The sequence below is a fragment of the Myotis lucifugus genome, unplaced genomic scaffold, assembly GCF_000147115.1.
Source record: "Myotis lucifugus unplaced genomic scaffold, Myoluc2.0 scaffold_701, whole genome shotgun sequence".
Classification (NCBI taxonomy): Eukaryota; Metazoa; Chordata; class Mammalia; order Chiroptera; family Vespertilionidae; genus Myotis; species Myotis lucifugus.
In genome coordinates this window covers 193,224-209,077 of record NW_005871749.1, presented here as the reverse complement: position 1 = coordinate 209,077, position 15,854 = coordinate 193,224, and the positions used below count along the sequence as shown (strand labels likewise).

The 15,854-nt window shown below is 41.0% G+C and overlaps 1 protein-coding gene across 1 annotated transcript in view; it reads right to left on the bottom strand.

Moving 5' to 3' along the window:
- The window catches only part of FRMD3 (FERM domain containing 3), a 108,259-nt gene that overhangs the window by 5,466 nt on the left and 86,939 nt on the right, over positions 1-15,854 (bottom strand). The window lies entirely within an intron of this gene.

Genomic DNA, 15,854 nt, shown 5'->3' with positions numbered 1-15,854 from the left:
TGACAATAAATCACTATTATAATTTTGAATGGTGTCTTTTAGAAGTCAATACTGTCAAAATATTATAGTATAATTATACTACTATCCAATTATAAACAGTTATGTTATATACTAGAGGCCCGGTGCATGAAATTCATGCACTGGGGGGGGGGGGAGGGATCCCTCAGCCCAGCCTGCTCTCTCTCACAATCTGGGACCCCTCGGGGAATGCCCGCCTGCCAGCTTAGGCCTGATCCCCGGTAGTCAGACATCCCTTTTGCAGTCTGGGGCTCTCGCAGTCTGGGACCCCTCGCTTCTTACTGTGGGAGAGGCTCCTGCCACCGCTGCTGCACTCACCAGCTGTGAGCCTGGCTTCTGGCTGAGCTCCTGTGTTGAGCGTCTGCCCCCCTGGTGGTCAGTGCACATCATAGCGACTGGTCATTCTGGTAGTTCCACCGTAATGGTTGCTTAGGCTTTTATTATATAGATAGTTTTCTAGTCTATGTAATTGCAAATATGTGCACAAACTTGCATCTTGCTACTTTTAACATTTTAGCTTAGACATTTTCTACATTGAAATAAACTCCCATTTTGTATTTATAATAGTTGTCAAATTATGTTTAGTTAATACAATATTAGTTGTCTATTGGCAAACATTTAGACTGCTTCACAATTGTAAAAAAAAAATGCTATAAGAGACATTTTTACATATAAATTTCCTTCTGTTTTTCAGTTCATTTGCCATAGATGTCCAAAAGGAAAACTGCTTTGTCAAAAGGTATGAATATTATTTCCTAAAGTTTATTGTAGGAGAGATGTCTTGACTCCTCATTTTACAGATGGGAATTCTAGTCACCTACTGTCAGCCTAAGGCCAGCTCTCCTAATTTTGAGCCTTGGGTACTTAGTGGGAAATCAAAGCAGGATCAAAGACATGTTCTCCAGGATGGTTCTACAACACAATACCAAATTGGTGACCATGTGCATTAGGTAATTGTAAACCAGCTTTTAATGAATATATTTCAGGATTTCTCTCTTCAATATATGCAGAAAGTGATGTCACCCAGATAGCAACACAGGTCAGTCCTGACTTTACTTCCAACTAGCAAAAATTCACGGATAAGACACCGATGATTGAATCCTAGAACACAGGATGCTAGGCTAAAGTACACCCTGCACCACAAAGACCAAGACTGACTGCCCCCAAGCCAGTACAGCATCGCACAGAGAGGTCTTCCCTGAGCCTTTAGTGACATCCAAACCCTTGAGTATTGTGGGTCACTTCTTGGGAGCTCTTAACTCAGGTTTCACCCCAGGGACTGCAGGGGAATCTGCAGGACTCAACCACTGGGAATCTGACTGTGGTAGAGAAGTGGGGAGGGGCCTCCAACAACCAACATGCAGATCTTAGTAGACTTCCCTGGTACCTGCAAAGCCCAAGTAGTAGCCCCAGTGAGCAGCTTTGTGCGTCTGCAGAACCAAGTTGGTGGCACAGTGTCACCAGGGAACTCAATCTAGTGCAGGCCTGCCTGATTCAAGTTCTCCAAAAGTTTTGCCAGTCCTGGAACCTGGTCTGCCCGTGCCCAGGCTAAAGAATTGAGTGTCATAGCCCCAAACACTTGAAACCTAGCTTCTGGCCCCTCCTGACTAAAGAGTCTGTTCAAGAAAATTTAAGTTGCCTGAAGTGAACCCTCCCAAGGCTCATCCAGACAGGAAGGGCTATATTACCTGGAAACTATATTACTCAGCAATGCTCAAGCTGAGAGGCAGGTAAGCAAAGCGATGGTCCCCAGAGCAAAACAAGTAGTCCTGTTCAGCCAGGGAAGTTGAAGCACAGGTGAGTTTGTGTGAAGACCACAAATGAAGAACCTTAGTGGCCTTGAAGCTGCTTCTCCCATTGCACATGGGCAGAGAAGCTCTTTCATACTCTCACTCATTGCTGAATACAGCCTTCAGACTGCCCTACCATCTAATAGTACTGCTTACAGTGGCCCTTGAATAGCTTGTGGCTTTTCCTATCTGCAGATAAAAACTGTGGCTTCACCTAACCAGGATATCTAGTGTACACTCTTACCAGATTCCGGTTAACAGTGAGCTTCCTTATCCTGGTGAAGTAGCAGGATGGGACCCAGGGCCTGCACAGCTAATTCATAGCCCCACCTACTGCTGAGTATAGACAGTCCTGACTGTGTAGTAGTAATCCTGACCACAGAGTACAGGCAACTACTAGTACAGAGCCCATCCTACAGCCTCATTTGGACAGAGAACAAAGGCCAGTAGTCCTATGCAGCTGTTCTCAGCCAGTGGCACACATCCCCAGTCTCTGACCTCAGAGCTTGAACCATTGCCTCACCCCAAAATAGACTCTAGTAGCAGAAACATCCAACAACCCAAAGTGAGCTGACTGCAGATTTGTTTTGTCACAGAGTTCTTCAACAACGTCTGGAAGAAAATACCACTACGTACACAGATATCAACATAAGAAATCAAGGATCATGAAAAGTCAGGTAACTATGATACCACTATGCAAAATTAATAAAGCACTAATAACCCTAAAGAAATAGAGATCTATGACCTATCAGACAAATTATTCAGAGTAATCCTCTTAAAGAAGTTTAGTGAACTATAAAAACATATACACAGGCAACTAAACAAAACTGGGAAAATAATGAGTGAACAAAATGAGAAGTTCAACAAAAACCATTGAGAAAATTACCCAAACAGAAATCTTAGAGCTGAAAAATACAATAACTAAATGGGAAAATTCAGTAGAGAGCTTCAGAAGCAGACTAGACCATGCCAGAGAATCAGCAACCTGGAAGATAGGGCATTTGAAATTTATCCAGTCAGAGAAACAAAAAGAAAACTGAATGAAAAAGAGTGAAACAATATTCTGGGAATTCCAGAGAGGAAGAGAAAGCATATCTTACCTAATAATAGACAAACATACAAATTGACTGTACCTTTGCTACGCCCACCAGCCAATCGGATGAGTATGCAAATTAACCAAAGATGGCGGTTAATTTCCATAAGTAGGCGCCCAGCAGCAATCAGAGCCTGCAATCAGAGCTGAGGGGTCCCCTGCCCAGGCCTAATGCCTCGGCCACAGGCGTTAGGCCTGGGCAGGGGCGGAGTTGGCGAGAGCAGGGGCGGAGTCGGTGATCGCGGGGAGCTGGGGGTCCCCTGCCCAGGCCTAATGCCTCGGCCACAGGCGTTAGGCCTGGGCAGGGGCGGAGTTGGCGATCACTGGGAGCTGGAGGTCCCCTGCCCAGGCCTGATGCCTTGGCCACAGGCATTAGGCCTGGGCAGGGGCAGAGCCAGCGATCACGGGGAGCAGGGGTGGATCCAGCGATGGTGGGGAGCTGGGGGTCCCCTGCTCAGGCCTAAGGGCTGGGCCACACACGTTAGGCCTGGGCAGGGGCGGAGCGGGCTATTGCGTGAGCTGGGGGTCCTCTGCCCAGGCCTAATGACTGGGCCAGAGGCGTTAGGCCTGGGCAGGGGCCGAGCCAGCAATTGGTGTGAACCACAGAGGAAACACCTTTTATGACTGCTCATTGGCTAAGCTCCCTGTATGCTACTGGTAATATTCTTAGTAACTTGGGTAATAAGAATCCAATAAGGTGATCTAGGGTTTTTTACCACACTCCTGGAGATAAAAAGGAAGGTCCGCTGCTGGAGGGCTAAGAAATGTCATATCCTGCCCTAGCTGGTTTTGCTCAGTGGATAATGCCTCGGCCTGCCCACTGCAGGGTCTGGGTTCAATTCTGACTAAGGGCATGTACCTAGGTTGCAGGCTCCTCCCTGGCCCAGGCCCAGGTCAGGGCTCATGCAGGAGGCAACCAATCTAAGTGTTCCTCTCACTTTGATGTTTCTCTGTCTTTCCCTTTCTCTTCCACATTCTCTAAAAATCAATGGAAACATATCCTCACGTGAGGATAAAAAAAGAAAGAAAGAAAGAAATGTCATATCCTATGAAAGACACATCTTGAAAATGCCTAAAGAAAGCTGTCATTTTTTCATGGTGAAGGGATTGGTGGCTGCGGTGACTGGCAGTGGCTGCAACAGCAGGGTGATGGGGCTGGTGCCTTCCCCTGATCAGCCAGGTCGCCTCCCACAAAGGGAGGCCAGACTGTGGCTTAGGCCCGCTCCCCAAGGGGATCAGGGAGCGGGCTTAAGCCGTCAGTAGGACATCCCTGAGGGCTCCCAGTATGTGATAGGGGGAAGGCTGAGCTGAGGGACCCCCCCCCCCCTCCAGTGCACAAATTTTTGTGCACCGGGCCTCTAGTTTAAAATAATAATGGCTTAAAAATTGCCAAATGTGGGGAGAGAAATAGACATCCAGATTCAAGAGGCCCAAAAGACCCCCAAATAGGTTGAACCCAAAGCTATGCTGACACATTATGATTAAATTATCAAATGTCAAAGATAAAATTTTAAAAGCAGCCAGAGAAAAGATAAATTGTATACAAGGGAACCTCCATAAGACTCTTGGTGTACATCTCAACAGAAACCTTTCAGGCCAAAAGAGAATGGATGACATACTCAAAATATGAAGGAAAAAAAAACTGTCAACTAAGAATACTATATCTTGCAAAGCTGACCTTCAGAAATGGAGGGTAAAAGCTTTCTTGCACAACAAAAGCTGAGGAAATTCATAACCACTAGACCAGCCATGGGCAAACTACGGCCTGCGAGCCGGATCCGGCCCGTTTGAAATGAATAAAACTAAAAAAAAAAAGACCGTACCCTTTTATGTAATGATGTTTACTTTGAATTTATATTAGTTCACACAAACACTCCATCCATGCTTTTGTTCCAGCCCTCCAGTCCAGTTTAAGAACCCATTGTGGCCCTTGAGTCAAAAAGTTTGCCCACCCCTACACTAGACCTTCCTTATCAGAAATACTAAAGAGAGTTCACTGAGTGGAAGTAAAAGGACGCTAATTAACATCATAAAAACATAAGGTAGTGTAAAAGTCAGTGGTAATGGTGTGTAATACTTTTAGTTTAAAAGTTAAAAAAAAATTAAAAATAATCGTAACTACTATAATCTGTTATTAGTTACACAGTACAAGGAATGGTAAGTCAATAACCCAAGTGGTGAGGGGGAGAAATAAAAGTATAAATCTTAGGAGCTGTATTGAAATTAAGTTACTATTAACTTAAAATAAGGTGTTATAATTTCAAGATGTTTATATAAGCCTCGTGGTAACCACAAGGGAAAAACCTGTAGTAATTACACAAAGGAACATCATAAATAAGTCAAAGCATACTGATACAATAGGACATCAAAACACACAAAGAAAGACAGCAGGATAAGAAAATTTTTTTAATGGAGCTACAAAACAGTCCCAAAACCGTTAATAAAATTACAATAGTAAGCCCTTACTTATCAATAATTACTTTAAATGTAAGCATAGTACAGGTTTGTCGATGATGCTGAAATTTTCCTGTAGCCATGCACACACACACACGCAGTGTGAGAAGGGTTCAACTGGAAGAGTTCTCCAGCTTATTAATAGCAATGAAAGGAATCATTGCATATGACTGTGTAAAAATTATTTTCCCCTAAATACATAAAGCAAAACCTAACAGAGCCACAAGGAGAAATAAATAACAATACAATCCTAGTAGGGGACTTCAATACCCCACTCTCAACAATGGACAGGTCAAACAGAGTCAGTGAGGATACAGCACATCTGAACAACAATATGGACCAAATGGCCCTAACATACATTTATAGAATATTTTATCTGACAACAGCAGAATACACATTCTTCTCAAGTGCACTTGGAACATATTCTAGGATAGATTGTTAAGCCATAAAACAATTCTTACCAAGTTCAAGAACACTGAAATCAATAACAAGAAGAAAACTAGAAAATTCACAAATACATACATGGAAATCTATCTCTATATATAAAAGTCTAAGTGACTGTCCGACCGTCAAACAGCTGGTACATATGATGCGCACTGACCACTAGGGGGCACTCAGTGTAGGAGCTGCCAAACTGCGGTGACTTGGCAGCAGCAGTTCTCGGGTGACGCACCCTGAAACCAGAAAGGAGGGAGCCTGATTCCTCGCGAGTCTGCACGATTCCACCTTCAGGTGTAGGTGCACGAACCCATGCAATGGGCCACTAAACAATACTCTCCTAAACCAATGGATCAAAGAAGAAATTAAAGGGTAAATAAAAAGTATCTTGAGACAAATGGAAACACACCATACCAAAATTTATGGGATGCAGCAAAAGCAGTTGTAAGAGAGAAATAGGTAGTAATAAATACCTATGTTAAGCAAAAAATGTCCCAAATATACAACCTAACTTTCTGCCCTACGGGACTAGAAAAAGTTGAACAAACTGAGCCCAAAGGGAGCAGGAGGAAGGAAATAATGAAAACTAGAACAGAAATAAATTAAATAATAGAGAAACAATAAAAAGATTAACCAAACTAAGCTGGTTCTTTGAAAAGATGAAAGATTAATAAAACTTTTAGACTACCCAGGAAAAAAGAAAACACAAATCAATATTATAAATGAAAAAGGAAACATTACAACTGTTGCTACAGAAATACAAAGAATCACAAGAAGGTACTATGAATAACCATATGCCAACAAACTGGACCTAAAAAAAAATTAAAAATTCTTATGATCAAACTACCGGGACTGAATCAGGAAGAAATAGAAAGTCTAAGTAGACCAATAACTAGTAAGGAGATTGAGTCAGTAATAAAAAATCTCCAATAAAGGAAAGTCCTGATACTGCATTGCTTCACTGGTGAATTTAACCAAACCAAAAATTTAGAGAGGAATTAATACCAAGCTTTTTCAAACTGTTCCAAAAGATCAGAGGAGGGAACACTCATAATCTCATTTTATGAGGTCAGCATTACCATGCTACCAGAGCCAGAAAAAAACACTAGCAGAAAAGAAAACTACAGACCAATATCCCTAATGAACATAAATGCAAATATTATCAATATAAACTGGCAAATTCAGCATCACATTAAAATGATCATTTACCATGAACAAGTGTGATTTATACCTGCGATTCAAGGATGGTTCAAAATACACAAATCAGTCGCCAGGGTGCTGAGACAAGAGGGGAATAGGGAGTAAATGCTTAATGGGTTTGAGGCTTCCTTTGGGGCAATAAAAATATTCTGAAACTAAATAAAAGTGTTAGTTGCAAAACAGTGTGAATGTACTAAATGCCACCAAATTGTTCACTTCAAAATGGTTAGTTTATGTGAACTTCACCTCAATAAAAATAAAAAATAGTGTGCGTGCCGCCAGACCCTGTGCGTGCACACCCTCCGCAGGAGTAAAGATATTTGCCTTGCTGTCTTGATCCCGAGTATCCTTTGTATTCTACCGGGACCCCTGATTTGGGGGCTCACCTTACTGCTAACATAATTCATAACTGATCGGAGTTGGCAAACCACTGCTCATGAGCCAAATCTAGCACTCTTCCTGTTTTTGTAAATAAAGTTTTATTTGAAACACACACAAAAATAAATAAATAAATGCAAGCCATAAATTTTCTACTATCCTCTAATACTTCATGAAACCTTAAGGGAGAAAGTATCGTAATTATAGGGAAAGATGACAAGAGTTAGGACTATTTGGAATGCTACATCTTTACGTTCTGGTATTCCATATCCCCAGGAGAGTCACAGTACTCTTTTCCTTCAGAAAGCAGTGAACATAACATATTGTATCTGACCAGTATTACTGCTCTTCAAAGACCACTCCCACTGGCTATTTTCTTTGCCCCTGTGGTCACACAGATCTCCCATGCTCTGTATTCTAACAGCCTTTTCTCACATGCGTGGCCTTTCCTCCTTAAGTCTCCTTTTCCTAATATCCAGCCCTTCCTTCCTCTGTCTCTGCCTTCCAAAAGCCTCTCCCAATAACAAGAGGTTATGGAAAATCCCAAGTTCCCAGACTGCAGTATTTTATTGATGGCGACTCCATTCTTCCAGTAGTTCAGACCAGAAACCTTGACCTTCCTCAATTCACAACCACATCGGACCTGTCAGCACTTCTATGTCTCTACCTTCAAAACATCCAGAATCGAACTACTTCTCACCACCACCTCTATCAGCACCCTGGTCCAAGCCACCATCCTTTCTCATTTCGATGACTGCAACAGCATCTGATCAGGTCTCCCGCTTCAGCCCTTGCCCATGTAAGGGCCATTATCAACACAGCAGCCTGAGCGAGCCTTTGAAAACATAAGGTGGATCATGTCACTTAGCTGCTCAACATTCTCTAATGCTTTTCATCTTACTCAGAGTATAAGCAAGTCCTTGCAGGGATGTCTAGGGAGCTACTCAGTGTGCCCTCCCTTTCCCTCCTAACCTCTCTGACCTTGTTCTCCTGTGACTCACTTGTTCACTACACTCCAGCCACACAGATGGCCTGCTGTTCCTCCAACATGCCAGTCATGCTCCCACCAAAGGGCCTTTGCACTCGCTGTTCCCTCTGCTTGGAGCACCCTCCCTGCAGATAGGTTCATGCTCTCTCCCTCTTTGCAGGTCTTTAAGCAAATGTCACCTTCCCAGTGAGACCTTCTTAGCCACACTATGTAAAATTTCAGTCCCTGTCCCCAGCTCTCCCTATTCTCTTTCCCTCATTTTCCTTCTGAAAAATCCAAGGCATAAGGAGAAAAAATAGAGCATAGCAAAAAATAAAGCAAGTAGCTTCTGGGGAAGATAATCACAGTAACTAATCCAGGGTCACAAAGACCAGTGCCTCCATGGGCCAGGTGGTTGCCTAATGTGAATGAGTGTGGGCCAGGTGTGGGACAATAGGGAATGGTGGTCACTGGGGAAAACCTGACCATATTTTACTCCATCTGAAAGCTTTAAAATTCAGATTTTATAAAATGTCTGTGCGGTCAATACAAAAGGTGCCTGTGGGTCTTTTTAGGCATATAGGCTGTGTTAGTCAATAGATGCTACTATAATAAAATCAGCTAGATTCCTGATGTTTCAAATCCAGTACCTTGATCTCATTAACAGAAGTCACCACTTACTTTTCTGAAAAGGAGGAGGTAGGTGGGGAAATAAATGCTTTCTTTTCCTCTCAGAGATTTTCTAACTGCTAGTGTTAACATGATGTGCTGGAGTTTCATCTTCCCCCTCATCTCTATGCTCAAATTATAAAGCAGCTGGGAAAAGAGACCAGACAAAGGTTAGACAACCCTGGCTTTAAATCCAAGCTCTGCCACTTACATTAAGAGACTGTAGTAATTAAGTAATTTTTAACTTAAGATACTTAATATTCTTGGAGCTCGGTTTGCTTAGCTACAACACCAGAGTACACCTAACTCATAAGGCTGCGGTGAAGGTTAAATGACATTATGGAGGCCTAAGTGCTATCTATGAAAAAAAACAAACTATAGAAATGAGATGTTAGTAGCTTACCAAAGAACATTAGGCTACATTTGATCTATTATCAAGCAATATCATTTTACTAACAGATTAGTTTCCTAACAAGTCTACTATTATAGAGTACAAGGAGAATTATAGTTGGTTATCCATATTTTCTTAATTTTCTTTACATGATAGATGCTCAAAGTTTCCTACACACCTTTCCTGGTGAATTCCAACAAAAAATATCCAAGGAGACCAGAAATATGAAATTAGTAAGATTATCTACTCTGCTCCATTAAATTAATTTTATTTCAATCACGTATGAGAAGCCTCCTGAATATATTCACAAAGCTCAAAGTCTGAATGCTTTTTTTTAAAGGAGTCAAGTGACAGTGATTTAGGAAATAGTTTCCAAGTTTAATTATGCAGCACAATTAAAGTTAGAAAATAGCTGCAAACGTTTCTGAAAGTTTCTAACATTCAATAAATGTTAACTATTATAATTACATTTTATTGTAGTGATATAACTATATTTTTATACCATTATTGTCATTATCCAATTTGAAGAAATACTATATAAAATGAAATAGAACCATGCCCTAGCCTGTTTGGATCAGTGGATAGAGCATCAGCCTGCGGACTGAAGGGTCCCAGGTTTGATTCTGGTCAAGGGCACGTACCTCAGTTGCAGGTTTAGTCCCCTGGTGTGTGGGGGAGGCAAACAGTTGATGTGTCTCTCTCACCTCTCCCTTCCACTCTCTCTAAAAATCAATGGAAAAATATCCTCAGGTAAAAATAAACAAAAAGAATAAATAGATAGATAGATAGATAGATAGATAAAGTAAAATAGTGAGAATCAAAAGATACTGATGGAAAAGACTGCCCATTGATGATGGGTAGGCAGTGTGCCTGCCACAGATAGTCAAGCGGGTTTCACATGCCAGTCCACACCATTCATGTGATCCCATTGTGACAGAACTCCCTAAAGACACTCCATGCACCACAACACAATCTACTCAGCAAGCTGAGGACAGATGCTGTCACTGAAAATGTTCATCTCATTGCTGAAGGTATATTTTAGTATACAGCAAAATTAGTGGCAGGTAAAATGGAATAAGCATTGCTCACATTTATATTCAGAAATCTCTCTTAACTCCAAGCACATTTATGACAAAATCCAAATACTTTAGCTGAGATTACCAGCAGTTTGTGTGTATGCAAAACAGCTAAAGAAACCAGCCAATGGCCCTTATCTGGTTTGCCTATGTGCCACAACCTTTATGAATGAAGCAATGCAGTATTTGGTATCACCAGAACAAGTGTGTCAAAATGAAGATAATTGTAACCCCTAACTATCTCCTGAGTTTGTAGAAAGACTCAGAAGTGTATAGAAAAGAAAAATGTGAGAAGGCACTTTAAGGACAATATGGCAATATCAAGAGATAACAGATCACCTGTCATTTGCATTTCTCCACACTAACCTCCTTAGCAAAAGACTTTGGAGTTAGGGTTACTTGGGGTAATTTTTTTCCAATATATTTTTATTGATTTCAGAGAGGAAGGGAGAGGGAGAAAGAGAGATAGAAACATTAGAGAGAATCATTGATTGGCTGCCTCCTGCACGCCCCCTACTGGGGATCGAACCTGCAACCTGGGCATGTGCCCTTGACCAGAATCAAACCAAGGACCCTTCAGTCCTCAGGCCGACGCTCTATCCACTGAGCCAAACCAGATATTAACCCATTTGGCAATGACTCTCCTATTTGGAATCTGCCATTGTCACTACTCCCAAGCACACACCAAGTTGTCAGGACTGAGAGAAGTTAGCTTGAAATGCAGGCAGACAGGGCAGGGGTCCAGTGGGAAGCAAAGGCAGGTGGAACATAGGCAGGGGCAGACATGGCAGTTTGAGAAGCCTACTCACAGAAACCAGCCATGTTGAAATAATAGAATGTTTTTTGGACACAGAATAGGAGGCATGGGAAACTAAGGGAGGGCCTGAAGTAACAAGGTATACTAATGCATAGAAGCAGGAAAAGTTCAGGTCCATTGCTGGGCAAGAACAATGAGGGAATCAATCAGGTGGTGACACAAGTAGATATAGAGCAGGCTTATAGCACATATATACCCCTAGACCTACTGGCTTCACTGGAAACTCATTATTTGGGCCCCCTCTCCATGCAGGAGTCTGAATCTGCTTGTAATAAATTTTCCACGCTTTGCATAAATCTTCTGGTCCACAGAGCTCATTCTTGGGAGTTGAGAGACATGACCCCAGGGGAAAAAACCTCAGCTCACCATTCTGGTTATCACAGGCTCTCATCAACAAGTTATGGCTATCATCATCAAAAAGATAAGAGATAACAAATGTTGGCGAGGATGTAAAAATAAAGAGAACCCTTGGGCACTGTTGATGTGAAATGTAAAGTGATGTAGCCACTATGAAAAACAGTATGGAGGTTCCTCAAAAAAACTAAAAATATAACTAGCATATGAACCAGCAATTCCACTCTGGGTATATATCCAGAGGAAATGAAAATAGGATATCAAAGAGGTATCAGTACTCCCATGTTCAATGCAGCCCTATTCATAGCCAAGATATGAAAAAAATCCAAATGTCCATTGATAGATGAATGGGTAAAGAAGATGTAGTCTATACATAATGGACTATTATTCAGCAATGAGAAAGAAGGAAGTCCTGCCATTTGTGACAACCTTGGCATTATGCTAATGCTGGAAACCAAGATCAACAGTAATTAATATAAATGTGAGGATTCTGGTAGAAGGCTGGCTGGGACTCCTTTTGATGTTCACAGGGTGAATATTTACATTTTATTACCTACTGCTGACTCAATGGCCTAAAGCAAACTCCCCCAAAACCTGACAATCTTACTGTTTACTAAACATTACCATTGATATGTCTGTTTGCATTCCTAAAAGGCAATTGTGTATTCTAGTAAATAAAAGCAGCTGGGAAAGGAGACTCAGCGGAACTTGACTGCTATGGTCGAGTCTTCCCCTGGCTTCCCCCCCGTAATTTCAAAACTAATATTTCGTCTTGTGTGTCAATTTGTGCATCAGCTCTTTCTCCAAGCCCTTGAACCTGAAAGCCACACATGCTAAGAGAATAAGCTAAACAAAAAGACAAGTACTGCATAGCATCACTTAAATGTGGATTTTTTTTTAATTGTCGAATTCATAGAAACAGAGTAGAGAAGTGGTTCCCAGGGACTGGGAAGTGGGACATAGGGAGAGGTTGACAAAAGGTACAAACTTTCAGCTATAAGATGAATAAAGTCTGGAGATCTAGTGCAAAACTGACTATAGTTGATTTTAAAAAAAAAAAAGAGTACAAGCTCTGAAGTTAACTTTCTGTATTTGAATCCCAACCTTCTACAAATTGTCCTGTGACCTTGCCCAAGTTACTTAACCACTCTTTTCCAGTTTCCTCACCTACAAAATGGGGGAAACTCCAGGACATGCTTCATGGGGATATTACGTGGAGCAGAATACCCGAGTGAAGGCATGTGGAGTGCCTGGCATGGGGCAAGCACTCAGTAACATTACTAGTAGCATATTAAAATGTCTGCAACATCCTGAAGAGAAGTAAGCAGTGTTGCTTTATTTACCTCAATATTCCCAAATTTATTTGACCAGAGAACTCAGAATATCACTTAGTTTAGTAAACGCATATTACTCAATCTCTGATCCACCTCAACCTGAAACCTTCCTATCAATTCGACTCACCATGCAAAAGGGTAAACACATCAACCTCCATATGTCAAAAATCAAATTATCATTATTACCCCTCCCCCAAAGCCTTTCCCTCTGCCACCTACCATAATCCAGTCTCCCACACCAGCAATCTGAGGAGTGACCAAGACTTCTCACTGCTTGCATCTAATCTGTCACCAACTTCTGCAAACTCTGCTACCATACTCACTTTCAGAGCTGTCCCTGCTTCTCCATTCCTCCATTCTTACCACTGGTTTCCCTGATCTCAGTCTGGCTCCTTCTCCATTGTTGCCAGAAAAATCATTCCAAAATGCCTAATTAGTCACATGAATTCCCTTCTTAAAAGGTTGCTCATGACTTTCCGGCTAAAGATTAAGCTCTTTAGCACAAACACACTTCTCTACACCACATGTTTTCATCTATCTAGAGGTGCCCAAATGTGTCATGCTCCGTCATGCCTCTGTGCCTTTGCACACTGTTGTCTCTCCCTGGAAAGCCTTTCTGCACTCAGATGGCTCCTCTACCCATTCTTTAAAACGCTGTGTGTCACTTCCTCTGGGAAAACTCTCCTGTCCCCATTGCTACTCTGATAGAGATGCTTATCTGCTCTTTCCCAAGGTTGACTCCTTATCATCCATTTCTCTCCCAGGTGATTCGTCTAAGCTAATCATGGTAATTCCAGTCTCATGATGGTGTGTGGTTAAGAAATGGGCATATGAGCCAATGCTGAAAATGAAAAGAAGGAAAGAGTCTTGATGGGAACAAGGAGAAACTTCTGAGGAAGGTTTCTTGCTTCTAAAAAGAGCATCCTGGAAAGGTACAACAATGTCAAGAGAAAGAATCTGTATCTGAGACACCAGGAATTCTGGCAGCCCTGTGATGCCGACAGCAAATGGTCTGCGGGGACTTCTGGCCAACTGAGAAGGGCCAGAGATTAAATGAACCTGGGTTCTCAATGCTGGAATCCTTCCCAACTCGGGACTTGTTGTCTTGGATAATAAATCACCTTATTTAAACCAGTGTTTGTTAGCGTTCTCTGTTACTTGTTGCTAATGGCATCCTAACTGATGCAGCTGTCGTACCATCTTGTGAATCTCTCTGTCATCACAATCAATCATCACACCAAAGTCGGGCACATGACAAAAACCCTCACTATTCTTCAGTGTTATTCTGGAGGCCCAAAGAATGCAATATGATAAAGACAAAAAATAAGGAGTGTAAATATTGGAAAGGAAGGCACGAACTCTATTTCCAGGTGAAACTATTATCTAGCAAGCCAAAAATTCAAATAAAGAGCTAGGATAATTAATCAGAATTCAAATGCAGCATCAACATATCAAAGCAGTGGTTTACTACATACCAGAAAAACATATAAAAATATAATAGAAAATCCCATTCAAAGTAGCTAAATGCACAAATTAGAATAGTCACATAATATACAAGAATATCTATAATAAGAAATATGCAAAACTTGCCTGAGGACATTGTTAAAACATAGCTGAGCAACATAAAGGAAAATCAGGCAGCGTGGGGGGAGACATGAAGAAACATGCAGGTCTTCCTGAACAGGAGAACTTCCTGGTTTGAAGATGCAGTTCTCCTCTAAATAAATTAAAATTCACTGCAGTTCCAATACAAATCTCAATGTCTTTTCAAAAATGACAAATGGAGAAAGTCCACATGAAAAATTAAGAAATTTGAGGTTGAGACAAGATTGATGAGAGGGAACTTGACCTACCTGATATCACAACTATACTGTAAGTTAGTAATGAAGCGTGAATACTAAACACAATTCAGAGCATAATAACTTTGAGAAAAACTGCTAACCAATTGGAGGGGGGAAAAAACATATATCCCTGCTTTATGTCATAAATACTTAAAAATTCCAAAGAAGTTAACAGCTTAAATAAAAACAAATGTTAGATCAAACTACTATATGCAATTGCCATTTTTGTATGTTAAAAGCAGTTGAGTATTAGCAATTTCACAAAGTTCAAGCTAATGCATTAATTGCAAAAAAAAACACAAGACACATTTTTATAATCTTGGAGTAAGGAAAACTGACAAAGAATATACAAAAATTAAGTAGTTTTCACATGCATATAAAAGTTGTCGTGCATATAAAAGTGCCTATGTCGCCTGACCGGTGTGGCTCAGTGACCTGTGTGAACCAGGTAGTCACAGTTCAATTTCCAGTCAGTGCACATGCCCAGGTTGTGGGCTCAATCCATGATTCTCTCTCATCATTGATGTTTCTATCTCTCCTTCTCCCTTCCTCTCTGAAATCAATAAAAATATTTTTTTAAAAAAAAATAAGTGTCTGTCACAAGGCTAATATTTTAAAAAGTTGAAAGCTGAGAACAAGGTAGGAGAAGACAAGTTAATATTTATAAAAGACAAAGGATTAATATGCAGATTATAAAAGAATCCCTACAATCCATAAGGAAAGGACAAAAACACAACAAAAATATGCAGAGTAAATAAGCAATTCCCAGGAGAAATGCTAATGGCCAATTATCATTTGAAAAGATGCTCACCCTCACTAGTAACAAGGGACATGTAAATTAAAACAATAAGATCACATAGGGTTAGTGATTATGTGCAGTAGACATTTTCATACTTTGTTAGTGAATGTTAGTCTTTTAGAGGATGATTTGCCCATTTCATCAAAATTTAAACTGTGTATATCTTTCAACTCAACAATAACACTTTTAAGAATCTATTGTAGAGAAATGCCAGTGTATGCCTATTCATCATAGC